This window comes from Ambystoma mexicanum, chromosome 1q (assembly GCF_040938575.1).
Source record: "Ambystoma mexicanum isolate Mex_15411 chromosome 1q, UKY_AmexF1_1, whole genome shotgun sequence".
Taxonomy (NCBI): Eukaryota; Metazoa; Chordata; class Amphibia; order Caudata; family Ambystomatidae; genus Ambystoma; species Ambystoma mexicanum.
The window spans coordinates 1,172,126,970-1,172,141,657 of record NC_090922.1 but is presented as its reverse complement, the minus strand read 5'-3'; the positions used below and the strand labels follow the sequence as shown (position 1 = coordinate 1,172,141,657).

The 14,688-nt window shown below is 43.7% G+C and overlaps 1 pseudogene; it reads left to right on the top strand.

The window, feature by feature from the left end:
* Nucleotides 1–14,475, top strand: part of LOC138561046 (high affinity cationic amino acid transporter 1 pseudogene) — a 66,772-nt pseudogene extending 52,297 nt beyond the window's left edge.
* Nucleotides 14,476–14,688: the final 213 nt, after the last annotated feature.

The following is a 14,688-nucleotide window of genomic DNA, read 5'->3' as shown; positions in this document are numbered from 1 at the left end:
GCAAAGACTAAACCGCGAACTACTCTGAACTGTGTGATCCTCTGCAAAGACTGTGGTCCATTGACTTTGGCTCAGGCCTCTTGATTTGATGTCCTCACCATAGTAGCCTTTTCTAGATTGCCCTGCTTACTTACTCGTTGGTGCTGCTCAATTTTTGTATAACCTTGCCTTTCCCTCCCTTTTAAATTGCTGGAGTGCCATTTTGCTCACACTTCATTTTGAGCTTAACAGAATGTATTGGGTGGTGTGCAGTATATTAAGAGTATGATTTTTCTACTGCTTTACTTTAGTGAATTGTTTTACAACTGATGTGGAAATAAATATATATTCTTTACTCAGAAACCTTGAGTCAGTGTTTGTTTGAACCATAGTAATTGCTTTCCTTTGTGTAACTATTGATAGTGCTCACTTTACACTTGAGATAAGTCTAGCTGCTCAGCCATCGCTACCACTTTACTGTGTAGTACGGGTTTGTACCAAAGGTGAATTTGTACTGTCACTTGTAGTCTTAACTGTGTGTGGTGTTCCCAAAGGGTACTGCATATGATTCTGCCTAACAATGTGGACCCTGGGAGATCAGGATTTGAACCAGGTGCACTATAATATATTTGGGTTGCACAAATAATGCTAACACAATGGCAATGGTCTGTGCATACAATCACATCAGGAAACGGATCCCTTATTTTAAGTTTAATAGTGAAAAGATCTGCTTAGTCGACTCAATCAACTACTTAGGGATAATGATCTACAAAACTGTGTGAAATGATCAATTGAAACTTAATAACTGTAGCTTGAGACAAAGGGCAGGAGCAACCATTTCATCAATGCACCGAATTGGGATAATGCCAACCTTCCTGACATGGAAGTTTATAAAGCTGTGGAGCATTCAGCAACCCTTTACTGTTCAGAGTTATGGGGTCATTTGACGTCAGATGGGCTGTGTCTGGCTGAGCAGACATTTTTACAACAGATTATAGTCCTTCCAACCTCAGCACCATCCATTGTAATGCACCTCAAGGTGGCAATTCGCCCGATTACATATGAGATCTATTGGAAATTCCTACTCTTCGAGATCTGTATAGATGCTAGTGCTGATTTGTTGCTCCACAAAACGATATTAATGTCTAATACTGACCTGCTGACAGAACTTGGCCTCTGTCACCTCTGGAGAAAGACTGCCAGCATTGATAATCAAACTTTAATGACAGTAAAAGTAGCATTCCAGGACTGGGCCTTCTCTCATTGTATTGATCATAGAAGCATTGATTCAAAAACTTCTTTATATTTGAACATAAACAATTGGCGGGGTTTTGAAAAAACAACCCATACGTTTTTGCTTACCGAATTTCGTGTTGATATTCTGCCTCCACGTGCTTTTCCAGCTAAATGGCGGCAAGGGAACGCTGTTTTTCCCGTTTCGTTGTACTGCAAACCAAACAGTAATTCTTGTTATATTCATTTGCCCTAAGTATGTGAATAAATGGATGCATTCACATACTCAAGAAGCATTGGATCAGACATCTGGAGGATGCCTTGCTCTTCCACGATGCATACAACAATAAAGCAACATCTGTTGCCTTAGCAAATGTCATATATACAGCCTTCATAACAAGGAAAACAGCATGCTGTGCTAGCTGCGACCTCCGCTTTCCTCAGTTTTTAAAACCTTTGGCAACCGTCTTTGACGAGCTTTTTTTATTCCCGTCATGTTTGCACCTAGTCATTCTTTTGATCATCTCTGATCATGTATTTTTAGTGGTTTTACGAACGTATACGTTTTGAAATAGCCCATTGTAATTGAATGAAATTAAATGGATTTTGGATCATAAATTATTTCTTTTATTATGTTTATTTACAGTTTTACCTTAACGACAAAGTATAACTTCTATGTGTGTTCGTGTGTCTCTTTTGCTCATACCGAATCAAGTATTGTTGTTGTTAATCGCTGTTGCTAAGCCTTCAAAATTCTTGAACCTTCTGGTTACTAACCATGTTTGAATATTGTGAATAGCCAGTACGGTCCGATAGCACAGCGAGTAGACCGCTCGCTTTGACATCTGTGCAGACCTGCTGAAGCACGTTCGTATCCCGGCTGTTACGTTCCGCCCTGCGTCCCGCTACGCGGTGACGCAGGGCGTCCTAAATAAAAGCCCCGCCCCCGCGTTCGGGAGGCAGTTCCGGGGCAGACCTATAACCAGCGTGGGTGTTTGATTCCTTCGGCTCCCGCTGGAGCTGCGCCACAGGCCGCGCGGCCTATTAGCATTGTGGCAGCCCCCGCGCGCAGGCCGCGGGCCGACAACACAACACCGGCAAGGCCAAACTCAGCTTTTCATCCTTCTGAGGTTTATAAATGAGCACCACACACCGTAGGTAATAATAAGCAGTGCTCAGATACCTGAGGGTTCGTAGCGCTATATAAATGCTAAATTATTATTATTGTGTTATTAACATTGGTATTTGCTTCAAAAATTCCACATGGCGTTCATGGTCCCACGGTCCGAAATGACATTGCACTGGTGTAAAAGGGACTTTGCACAGCGATGACTGTAGCAGATACATTCTGCCTCGCCATATGCCTGCCTCTTCAGGCGCGCGATTGGAGGCCTGAAATACAACCTAGTAGGGTGAGCCGGCAGGCAATGCCGGCCTCCTGTGAAGGCCCACATTTTAAGTCACTTTGCGGTGCACCCTGTCCTACAATGGCTGCAGGCACGCTCCTTTTACACACGGTCCATTCTGGTCGCTCTCTGTTTGGAGACACACGCCCAGTCGGAGTTATTCCAGGTAAGGGCACTAACAAATGGCCCCATGTATGTGTACGTCAACCTCCTCTTTGACTGTCCCTTAGCTCATCCCAACTCTCATAGCCCTAACAACCCTAACGTGGCTACACCACCCCGGAAATATGCACTTACTAGAGGTCCGATTCATGGAATGTTTGGTATGGTTCAAAGTGACTTTGCACTGATTTGCACTGTAAAAATACACTTTGCACAGTTCCACGAATCAAGGTCTGTGTCGGCAGTGCAAAGTCGTTTTTCAGCAGTGCAAAGTCACTTGGAAGCGTGCAAAAAATTCCATCTATCGGGCCCTATGTGTCTCCCATACTTTGCCTGATCTACTGTTCACAGCTGATGGAACCCCGGGAAAGGCTGAGGATGGCTTTACCAGCCTGTACATCTACAACGTGATGCACCGTATACCTGCTTTAGAAATCACCATCGTGACACAATTCCCTTTACTTTGCTTGCGAATAATAATCGTACTACCATTCTAGCCTCTTCTACTACGGAGCACGGCTTCACTAGTGTAAGACTATATGAAATAAGCAGTGTTTCATTTGACTTAACAAGGATAGTCTTAAATAGTATTGTGTAACTGTTTGTGGTGTACCTCACCTACTGGATCCTTGTGCCACCCATGTTGCCTGCCTAACATGACTAGTGTAACCCTGTGATGCAAATCTTAGTCACCCCAGTGCTACTAATGTAACCTAACTTGCGCAACTACCTATTGTGACTTGGTGGCCTCTGTGCTGTAGGTGAAACTACTATGCTATTTCTTGTTTTGCCTATGCTTGTCTGTATGCCGGATGTAGCCCCCGAACCATGAGGTGAGGCTTTGCCAGACTGCACACACCACACCTATTTTGGCTGTAACCCATTTGCGTGCTCTTTCAATTTACTAATGTACTATGCTCGTTCTGTAACTTGTGCCTAGATACATCAGGGCTTTGTGTGCTGAAATACATGGAAAAAATAAATAAAAATACAAACATGAATATTCACTTTATTGCTTTCCACTGCCTTGCAATGTGAATTTTAAAATGCACCTCTGTCTGGGGTACAGCGACAATCTCTATTCATTTGTCCTTACCATGAAATACCCTTCTACATATAAGTGTGCCCTTCCCAGCAGACTAAATCTAATTTATTGAGACATTGTGCAATTGGTATGGTTCTATGGTTCATAATTGCCAGGTTGAGCCAATTCCAAACCACAGATCAGGGGTTATTCCTGGGGCAGAAGAAAGATATCGAGCTCCACAGCCAGGTGATCGTACTTCCCCCACTTTTCCCAATGAGCTGTCCAGTCCCAACTGCAACCTGCCCATGGACTAGGCATTGTTCTGCTGTTCAGGATCCAGATTCCTTTGATTGGGCCCTTTGCTGTGAAGATACCGTTTTACAAATCACAGAACCATCAGCTGTACTGCCTGACGTTTCCTCATGGCCACTGGTACTCCAGCACTCCAGTGTCATTTCCCAATATTCTTGGGCAAACATTATGTTGAACATTTTCTTGGAAACTGAATAGCGTGGTGTTCAGGTAATCTCGCATTTCTTCACACGTCATGTCCCATCACAGTTCGATTCCTGCCGTTGTCACACTCTTCATGAATGGCTGCAGGGATTCTCTAGTTAATCTGCTGAGAGTCACAGTAACATAGAGTTCGCTGATATTTGTGTTGCTATTGGATTTTTCCAAGTAGCTAAATCAGCCTTCTAAGGTATGCCCCTTATAAACAAGAAACACGAGCCTGCTGCGCTATGCTGCTCACCATTTGTATCAGTTGCTAATTGTACCGAATTGTAACTAGATCTGTATTTTCGATTCTTACTTTCCCTGCCACCTTCTAGTTCTGCACGTTTATTTGTTTGGAATCTTTGACATTTTCATTCACTTACCCTGTTGCAGTGTTGAGTGTGGGAGAATGTATAAACTCCAACACTCTGGATTTGAATATTGTATGTGGGTTTGACAGTAATTGTGACCTATAATCCTCATATTACGTTGCGCTATAATAGGAAGACATACTGAGACTTGACCTGCCTTGCCACATACCTTTTAATACATGGCACGTTCCATCTGCCAGGAGCCCGGCAGCCGCATATAGGGAAACGTCAGACGCTTCAGAGCTGGCGCTTCCGCGGCAAGCCGGTCTTTGCCGGTCCATGCCGGAAAACAGCATTCGGCATAGAAATCTGTTCTGAGCTTCTACAAACATGCCAGCTCTTGACTCAAACAAAGCATTTGCACCAATTATCCCTGGTAAAGAAATATATTGAAGCCAACTATGACACCACTGCCTATCTCCCAGATGCAGTTATATCAGGGTTCACAGCACCCCTTGTCATACGCTGAACACCAGAGAGACTGATTACACCCTAAGTCCCTGCTCGCCCAAAGAAGCTTCCCGTGGCACTCCAATCACCATAACCACCCCACAATCTACCCCTACATCTATCAGCCAAGGTGACATACAAACAGAAGCCACATCTAAAGCTAGAGTCGTGAAACCCCAGGACATTAAAATAGGACGCCTAAACACAAAATCCACGAACAGCCATGCACAAGACATCCATGATTATATCATCCAGGACAAGCTCGACATACTTTGTATCACGGAAACCTGGCTACAAGAACCAACTGGACCTACAATTGATGTTGCAGTCCCTGTAGGCTATAATATCTACTATAAAAACAGGGATGTAGGCAGAGGAGGGGGAGTGGCTATAATAGCCAATCAGAACCTGAATCTTTTTCCCTCACCCATACAATGTATTGGGTGCAAGATAATTTTGTTGAAAATATCACCCTAAAAAAATAGCAGCATCAACCTCATTGTTCTCTACAGACCACCATCCTTAACTTCAGATTGTAATGACAAACGTGTCCACCTATTAGATACCTTAAAGGCACCTAATACAGGAACACTGCTACTAGGAGATATTAATAGATGAAAGGAAATCCTCAAGATAAAGACACAATCTCTCTTGAGAAGGAACTAATATCCATGGATTACTATGTTCTTAACTCCAAGCCCACCTCCATCAGTGGAAACCAACTTGATTGGACCATTTCTAATAATATGAACACTACAAACCCCGAGACATATCCCTGCATATGGTCTGACCACCGTAAAATCGAGGGAAACCTCACTCCCAAAGAAAACATAAAAAACTGAACAATACTCCAAACTCCAATTTAAGCAGAAACTTTAAAAAGATCACATTATCCCTCCTTAAACTAGGTCTGGCTAATACTTGAATTCCACGAAGGAAGAGGATTCATGCGAGAATCTAATAGCTGTCTTCAACAACAAATACACAAGAATCCTTGACCAATACACTCCACTGAAACAGAAACTTGTAAGGCCCAACAAAAACCATCAGCATTGGTTTAATGCTGAAACCAATAGTCTCAAAAAAAGCGAAAAGAAAAGCAGAAAGAAAGTGGTCAAAAGATCCTTCTGTCAGCAACAAGGAAAACTGGAAAAAGTTAGACCATTCTTACAGAGAAAAACTGATGTCAGCAAAAAAAGACTAGTATAATGACCAAATCAACTCAGTGTCCAAATCCACAGGCAAACTCTTCCAAATCCTTAAATCAGTCGGCAAACCATCTACCTTATCTCCTCCATTCCAACCAGCTCGAGGAGACTGTAAAAATTGTACAAACAACGTTCCATAATAAAGATATGAAAGTCCGGGAAACAATACAAGCATGCACAGAAACCACTCAATCCTCTATTCAACTTAATTCTGTGATTGAGACCACCCACCCAGAGCTGGCTAAATTCCAGTTCTGCCAAATCACAGTGAATGAAATAATCAAAGTCCTTGCATCCACCAAGTGAACCTACTGTACTGAGAATACCCTTCCCCCCAAACTGATCCTTGACAATGCCAAGCTCTTTGCCCCTTTTCTTTGTAGAATGGTTAACTCGTCTTTTAGAGACCATAAGGTACCCACATCCATCGAAACGGTAACAGTGACTCCACTTGTAAAAAAGCCTGGCCTAGACCAACCCCGATCCAGTCAATCTCCGACCTATTACAAATTGCAACTTTCTCCTCAAGATTTTGGATAAAGTTGCAACCAGCCAATTGCAAAATTATATCGACCAGACTAATTTACTACACACCCAACAATCGGGATTATGAGAGGCCCATGGTACAGAATCAGCCCTATTGGACCTCCAGACTAAAATGTTTGGAATAATAGACAAAGGCTAATCGGGTTTACAAATCCTGCTGGACCTCTCAGCAAATTTTGATTTGTTAGACCATCAGAAGCTCCGAGAGGCCCTAGAGAAGTCAGGCAATTGTTCACCAGATGCCATTGAGAGGATAGCCTCCTTTCTAGGAAATAGGAGTTCCAGGATCCAATGGGGTGATCACACATCGGCCTCCCAACCAGTGGACTGTGGTGTGCCTCAAGGAGCCAGCTTTTCACCCTTGCTCTTTAACATCTATATGCATTGTCTCTGCACCCTCCTCACCAACATGGGCATATGCTTCACAAATTTTGCAGATGACATACAATTGGTAATTGAATTGACTGGCAGCCACGCTACTGACAACTGTGGGCTTGACTTTATCTATAACTCCATTGAGGCATGGATGAAGACCAACTGGATTTGCCTCAATGGAGGGAAAACTGAGCTCATGGTGTTTGGCTCCCCTCAAGCACAAACTAAACTAGACCCAGCTTATGCGACCTTCAAAATTAAAATCTCACCTTTGAAGGTCTCAGACAAAGTGAAGACTCTTGGTGTGTACCTGCAGGCCTCTCTAGGAGTTGATGCACAGGTGGCATATCTTAAACGAACATGCCAATACCACCAAAAATTGTTGAAGCAAATCAAACCCCACTTGAGCAAACAAAAAAGCTCTACTATCGCTAGAGCCATCATACTATCTAGACTGGATTATGGAAACTCCCTAATGCTAGGTACTAGCAGAAAATGTCTAAAACAATGTCAAGTCATTCAAGATAATGCCATAAGGACAACCACCAGCAAATCCAAAAGAGACCATATCACAGAGGAGAGTAAAGCCCCCCACTGCCTCTCTACTGAAGACAGAAATTGCCTTCAAGTCAATGGGCCTCATTACGACACTACCAGCCCGGATAGAACGGTGGCAGTAAGTCCGCCACGAACAGTGGCGGTAAATCCGGCACCACTGTTGTTTCTGGACCGGCTGATTCCGAGTCCTGCAGGCGGCAGGTGTCACTCCCGCCAGGTCTGACCTGTTGGGGGTAACAGCACCTGCCTGCAGGCGGACATGGAAACACTGGCTCTGTCATTGACAGAACCGGTGTTTCCATGGTCCTCCATCTCTATGGAGTCCTATGGGACTCTATGGGAATGGGGATTTAATGAATACCGCCTCTAGAATTATCGAGTCACCGGGGTTGTAATGCCCCGGTGATTCCGGAAATCACAGAGGCGGAATGGAAATACCGGTCCGGCGGCAGCCTGCCATATTTTTCCCGCACGGCTACCACCAGACTTGTAATGAGGCCCAATGTCTCTTGTACATCATTGAATATACGGCTCTGCCTTGGAATATCTCAAAAAGCAAACAAGCCCTTATGTACCCAGCCGGACACTAAGATCCAGAAACAAAGGGCTTGTCAAAGCTGGACACACTAACAAAAACAACAGCCTAGGTCAGGCTTTCCCTAGCCTAGCCACGGCCAAATGGAACAGACTCCCACTTGATCTTCGACTTGAGCCCAACTACTTGAAATTCAGAAAAAACCTGAAAACTACACTGTTTAAATAAACCCACCACCAACAATATCTTCCAATACCGACTGACCATGCTCTCCAATTATCCTGTCTCCCTTTGTTGTCTGCGTCTTCTTGTCATCGCCCTGATTCCTGCAGGCTGTGGCGCTCTATAATAAATAAATACCCCGTGCTGCAAGTGCAGTATTTTTCCCCATTCCATCTCCAATCTGGCACTTCCCTTTTCTGTCGTCCTCAGTATAATTCCTCACCCCACGGCTAAAGTCAGATAGCAGCACCTTCAGGATGGTTGGAAACTTTGTAGTAAACTGAAGACAGATAGAGGTACAGTAAACAAGGTGGACAACAAAGTGCCATTCATAATATGGTATCAATATCCGGCTCTCGCTATATCTTTAACAGTGTCACACAAGGGAGACCTACACTGACTGCAAACTTTTAAATTCTTCATAAACTTCATAATCTTAACCACTGCCAACACCAAGTGTTATATCATAGTGCAAGCCCTAGTTTCCAAATCCCTAGTAAATTTGCACAAAGCAATGAACAAATTAGAACAAACTGTCACCTGAGTGTAATTCATGGAATCTGAAGTAGTCCAAAATAACAGTATAAATGTACACTGTCTTTAGACGCTTTTCCTTGCGACCTAACCAGTTCCTCTACACTACATTGTCCTGGCACTATCATACTATGCATTCTGAGAGACATGTTTTCTGCATCATCAGCCATGCTTTCATTACCACCTTGTCAAAATCGTGGTACCTGGCACTTAAGCATGCGAGTATATGATCTTCAAGATCACATTGCTTCTTCTCCTAACGTATAAGATTGCTCATGATGGAATTCAGACACTTCAGAAATTGCGTTATATCTAGCAACTACAGGTAACATATTAGTAATAGTTTTAGGTTACGAAGTTAGTGTTGCGGTATGAGACTACCCGTTCAGAGTCTGGAGGTAATCCTTATCATTCAGTCAATTTGTGAGAGCTTTGCAAGTATAAGGAGTAACTCCAGGTGGGCGTTAGGAAGTGGGCAGGCCCGCCACCCCCTAGGCACTTTAAAGTAAGGTGCAATGAATTTCTGGCACTGTGATGAGCCAGGGGGGAGGAGGGTCAGTGAGAAGGATGCCGTCCTGTCCAGCAGAACCCCATGTTAATATAACCAATTATAGTTTAACTACATAGTTTGGACCAAGGCACGGATGGCCTGGCCATTTTGCATAGATATTAGTAATGAACTGAAGTCTTGTGCGATAAATGCAGCATTACATGCACTAGACCCAAATCCACAAGGTCACAGAAATCTCCAGTCATGCCCAAGCTCCCATGAGGACAGTTTGCACCCCCACCCGCCACACTGGTTATTCATTGTTCTTGAAAGTGTTGCAAAGATGTGTTTTCCACCCAAGAGGAATGTGCCCTACAAGGTTGCGATCAGAGATCTGTGCCTGGTGTTCATGTTATCTCACATTGGCATGACCCGGGCCATTCTTGGGTGACCACAAGTTATAGCCCATATAACTGACTAAAGCCAAGATCCCTGAATTCCACTAAACCAGGTGCTCTTTGACCACCAACCCCAAAGTAACATGTCCTGAAATGTTAAAAGAGGATGGACAGGGCATATCATTGAAGCAACAATTGTGTGATTTGTATCACGAGGTGCTGGGAGGGATAAATCATATTTCCAAACGAGGGTCGAGACTTAGGAGCCGGATTGCATGGTGTGAAACCGTAATCATATAGTGCCTCCTTATTATGAATATTGGCCTAAGCCCATTCGCATTATGCAGAAAACCGCGTTGCAAAGTTCCGATTTTGGGCTAACTTCGCCGCCATTTTAAGACTCATCTGCCATTTTGATTTCAACTCATGTTCCATGTTCTAAAATGGTGGACTGTGTTTTCGACTTGCAGTCGAGCCGAACAACCTCTGAGTTTCGTTAATGTTTAGGTTGACCGAGAGCCGACTCTTTAACCTATGTAAAGAAACCTTGCGCTTCATATGAACTGCCATTGAAGTGTTGTCTGCGCTCACAAGCCTCATCATCGTATAAAAACCAAAGCAATGAAGAGTAAACTTCAATCGTATGCTTTAGCTGAACTGCATTGTAGTGACTCTTGGAATAATGCTTACCGTGGATTAGAGAATCAACAGTACCATTACATGTTCATGGATATGTAAACCTGTTTAATCCCTTGTATAATATTGTAACATCTGTTATGTGAACTAGGCACGAACTCTAGCCTGGGAATTATTAACTCGGAGAGAGGCTGGACAATATTGCTAAAATCGTATATATATGTCTGTGTTTAGATGTCCAGCAATCTCACTCCTCACTGTGTCTGCTGGTACACACTGCAAGGTTTTGGGAGCCAGATAGCTATCTGTTTTGCTTTCTAAACTGTACACTAGTAAAAGATACTTGTATCTTTTCAGCCCGTGATTGGTGTATTTCATTTGTGGTACTAAGCCTCAATATTTCTTTGGTCTTTCAATGGAGGGAGTGAGTGTAATGTGTGTGTGAAGGTTAGAGTGACTAAGAACCTCCTGTGTGTCCGTCTTGAGGCCTGCCAAGTGCACAGTATGAGTGATAAAATAAGCTGTGTAGTAGGAGTATTATTAATTCATTTTCTGACCTTCAATGTGAGAAGAAGATGGGCACCACAGCACCCATGTGATGGAAGATTGACGGACAGGGATGGGACCAATAAACTGCCATCCCTTATGGTTAAAGGTGGTACCTGTATTGTCAGTCTAGAAATCTAATTTGAGACAGCAAACGCATTTTGGTGGCCGTGGGCCGACCATCTCATGCACGATACGACAGAATATAGGTTTTCGAGTTTTCCAATGAACGGCCATTTTGATGTAACAAGAATCGCCATTTTGTTTTCTAACCATTGCTCAGTGCTTTCTGTTCCTATTGCTTCGCAGTATATTTTCCGCTTAGACTGCTCGACTGTGGAACATTGTTGTCTGTATATGAAAAGGACAAGGCCACATGGCCGAGAGGATAGCAAGAGTTTCGCTGAAACACAAACGTAGGCAGCGCCAGGAAGAATGCCCGGCTCCCTCCTTAATGTAGCCTTGAAGCAGAGCCGCAGGGCATTTAATCATTTCACAGCTGCCAGCCAATCGCGTTATATGGTAGAATATGTTAGATTAATACCGCTAAAGGCTTGAATTATGCTTTTCTAACGGCCCCCCTTTGCTGAGCCCGCTAAGAGCATGTCGGCTCCCAGGACACGAATAGCATCTGATAGATAGCAAGGTCCGGAATGCAACTCCCCCTGTATGTAGTTCGCTTCCAAGAACAGAAGCGCCATGTTCTATTCAATAACCGAAAGATGCCTACGCACTCACAAATTGCAAATTGTTACTAGAATAGATGTCTGAAGGTGTCATAGTAGTCGGAGATGTCCATCATCACACCAAGTTCAAAGAAACCCAATAAAGAGGGGTGTTATACATGTCATAGCTGATTGTTTGATATGCATTTTGTATATATGTAACTGATGTACGTAATTCACTCTCCTGCGTCCCTCAAGGTCTAGAGATACACCTCGCGGGGTGTTGAGACCGAGTTGGCCAACTGAGAATTTTGCTTTGCAATAAAACCCTAGCTTTGGGAATACAACCTTGTGTCTGGTGTCTCTATCGTGTGTGGTGACCCGCCTTGTTTCCATAGACGTCAGGGTCCCCTAGGGGCCCCTTTCAGTATAGGGTTCATCCAATCAGCCATGCAGGTATTTATTGTATGTTTTTCATCATTTATGATGATGTTTTGCTTTATAAGAATCAGCTTGTACTACTTTTCACAGAACGTTCTTAGCAGCAGAGTTCTTTACTGTTGCTCTCAACTGCATGTGAGATTAAACTTGTTATTCTTACAAGATTATCTTGGGCCTTCCTTCCCTAGCAGGTTATATTCTTTCTGGTGTGAGTGTTCAGGGGTGTGACTTGAATTGGTGACCCCGACATAATCCCAGTGCCCCCGTACCTTTAGAGGCTTCCAGGCCACTTCTCCAGAAGGAGCCACACCTGCAGTGACTGGCTCCAGAAAAACAAGTGTTTCGAGTGGTTTAGCAGGAGCCATTTTAAGAAACGTCTTCTCTGCTTTTTGAAACGGGGCTCGGCTCTGAGGAGAGTGCAGGCCGGTGTTGTAACCCTGTGCCAAAGGAGGTCAGGTGAGCACGCACATGTGAGTAGACTCTTGTAAGCAGTAACTAGTAGGCATAGGGAAGGGTGAAAGGTGTGAGTATGTGGAGAGTCATCGATGTGATGTGGATGAGGTTAGGATTATTTGTTGGTAAAATTTGTATTATGAATGGAGTGTTTCTGAAAAGTTTTATAAGGTAAAGGATTGCAAGGGAAGGCAAAGGCAGGGATCTCCTCCTCGGAAGGGGAGGGAAGGTGGTACCACAAGGCAATGTAACATTTAAAGGCAGTTTATAGAAATAAAAGGTAGTGGTCTTGTATAAGTAGTAGGCCTGGAACAAGTAGTACTCAGTAGTTTTGGCGTGTTATTTTAATTCATGGTGGATGTGTTTTCTGGGTGAAACAGGCCATAGAAGGGGCAGTAGTTGTGTGTGTCACGGTGTGGTGTGGTGGAAGACATCATCAATGTGACCAACACTTCATACAGAGTCAATCACATGTGGCACAGGACTGGAGTTACGGTAATGGAGGATTCATACCTTTCAGTTTCTATGGCATCTTCTTTGATGCAGCCACGTGCTTTTATGTATTTTTCGGTTTCTACTGTATTGCAACCACTGGGGAAGAGATCTAAACTCCTCAGAAAGCAATCCCAATTGGAATGGTGGTCTCTCTACTGATATGCTGTGTTGCTTACTTTGGCGTGTCAGCTGCCCTCACCCTCATGATTCCCTCCTACTTGCAGGACAAGAATAGCCCTTTACCAGTGGTGCTTACGTACATGGGATGGGCAAAGTATGCAGTGGTTGTTGGCTCACTTTCTACCCTTTCTACCATTCTTGTTGGATCAATGTTTCCTATGCTTAGAGTCATGTTTGCAATGTCAGAAGATGGGCTGCCCTTCAAATTTTTAGTGAAGGCCAGTGAGCGCAGGAAAATCCCCATCGTAGCCACGATAACCTCAGGACTTGTTGCAGCTATCATAGCATTCCTCTTTGAAGGACCTTGTGGAACTAATGTCTATTGGCACGCTCCTCGCTTATTCCTTGGTGGTCGTGTGTGTTCTGGTGTTAAGATACCAACCTGAGCAACCTAACTTGGCATACCAGATGGCTATCACCAACGATAAGACAGGCATGAATGAATCAGCAAACACTAGTGAATCCCGGACAGGTATTTTATCAGATGATGATAAGCCATTTACTATTAAGTCCTTGCTGCTTCTGCAGATTTCTGATCCCACCAGGTTATACGGCACCATTGTTAATGCCTCCATCAGCATTGTCAGTTTGCTGATTATCACTTTCAGCAGTTTGGCTGTCCTTGGGAAAGATGCTTTGGCAGAAGGAAGTGCAAGCCGTTACCACTCTACTTGTTGCAGTGTTTGTGATATGCTTAATTGTCACCATCATTATCTGGAGGCCACCTGAAAGCAAAATAGAATGTCCTTCAATGTTCCTTTCTTGCCGGTCCTTCCCATTTTGAGTATTTTTGTAAATGTCTACCTTATGATGCAGTTCGACACAGGCAGGTGATACTATTTGCCATCTGGAAGGCAATAGGTTTCCTAATTTACTTTGGATATCGGGTGCAGAACAGCATAGAAGCAGCAGTATCTGAAGCCTTGTGTAATGCAAACCGAAATGACAATGGTTACAAAAGAACCCCCAACCAGAATGCAGGTGGGGCAGCCCGTGAGAAAGAGGCATTCCTAGACAATGCAGATAAGTCCAGTCCTGTTAACCCTTGGAGCATAGAGGAAGTGTGATCTGTGACCACCAGAAGGTGTGTGCACCTGACTTTGTGTTTATGGCACAGCTCCAAGGAGCTCGCCAGCAAGTCAAACTAAAGGCGCACTTCCCAGTCCTAGCTACTTGGCTATTGACATGATTCCTTTTTATATGTTATGACAACAATAAGTAGATTTTTCTGTAGCACATAACCATCATTGCTGCTATGATCATTTGCGACAAAAGAACTC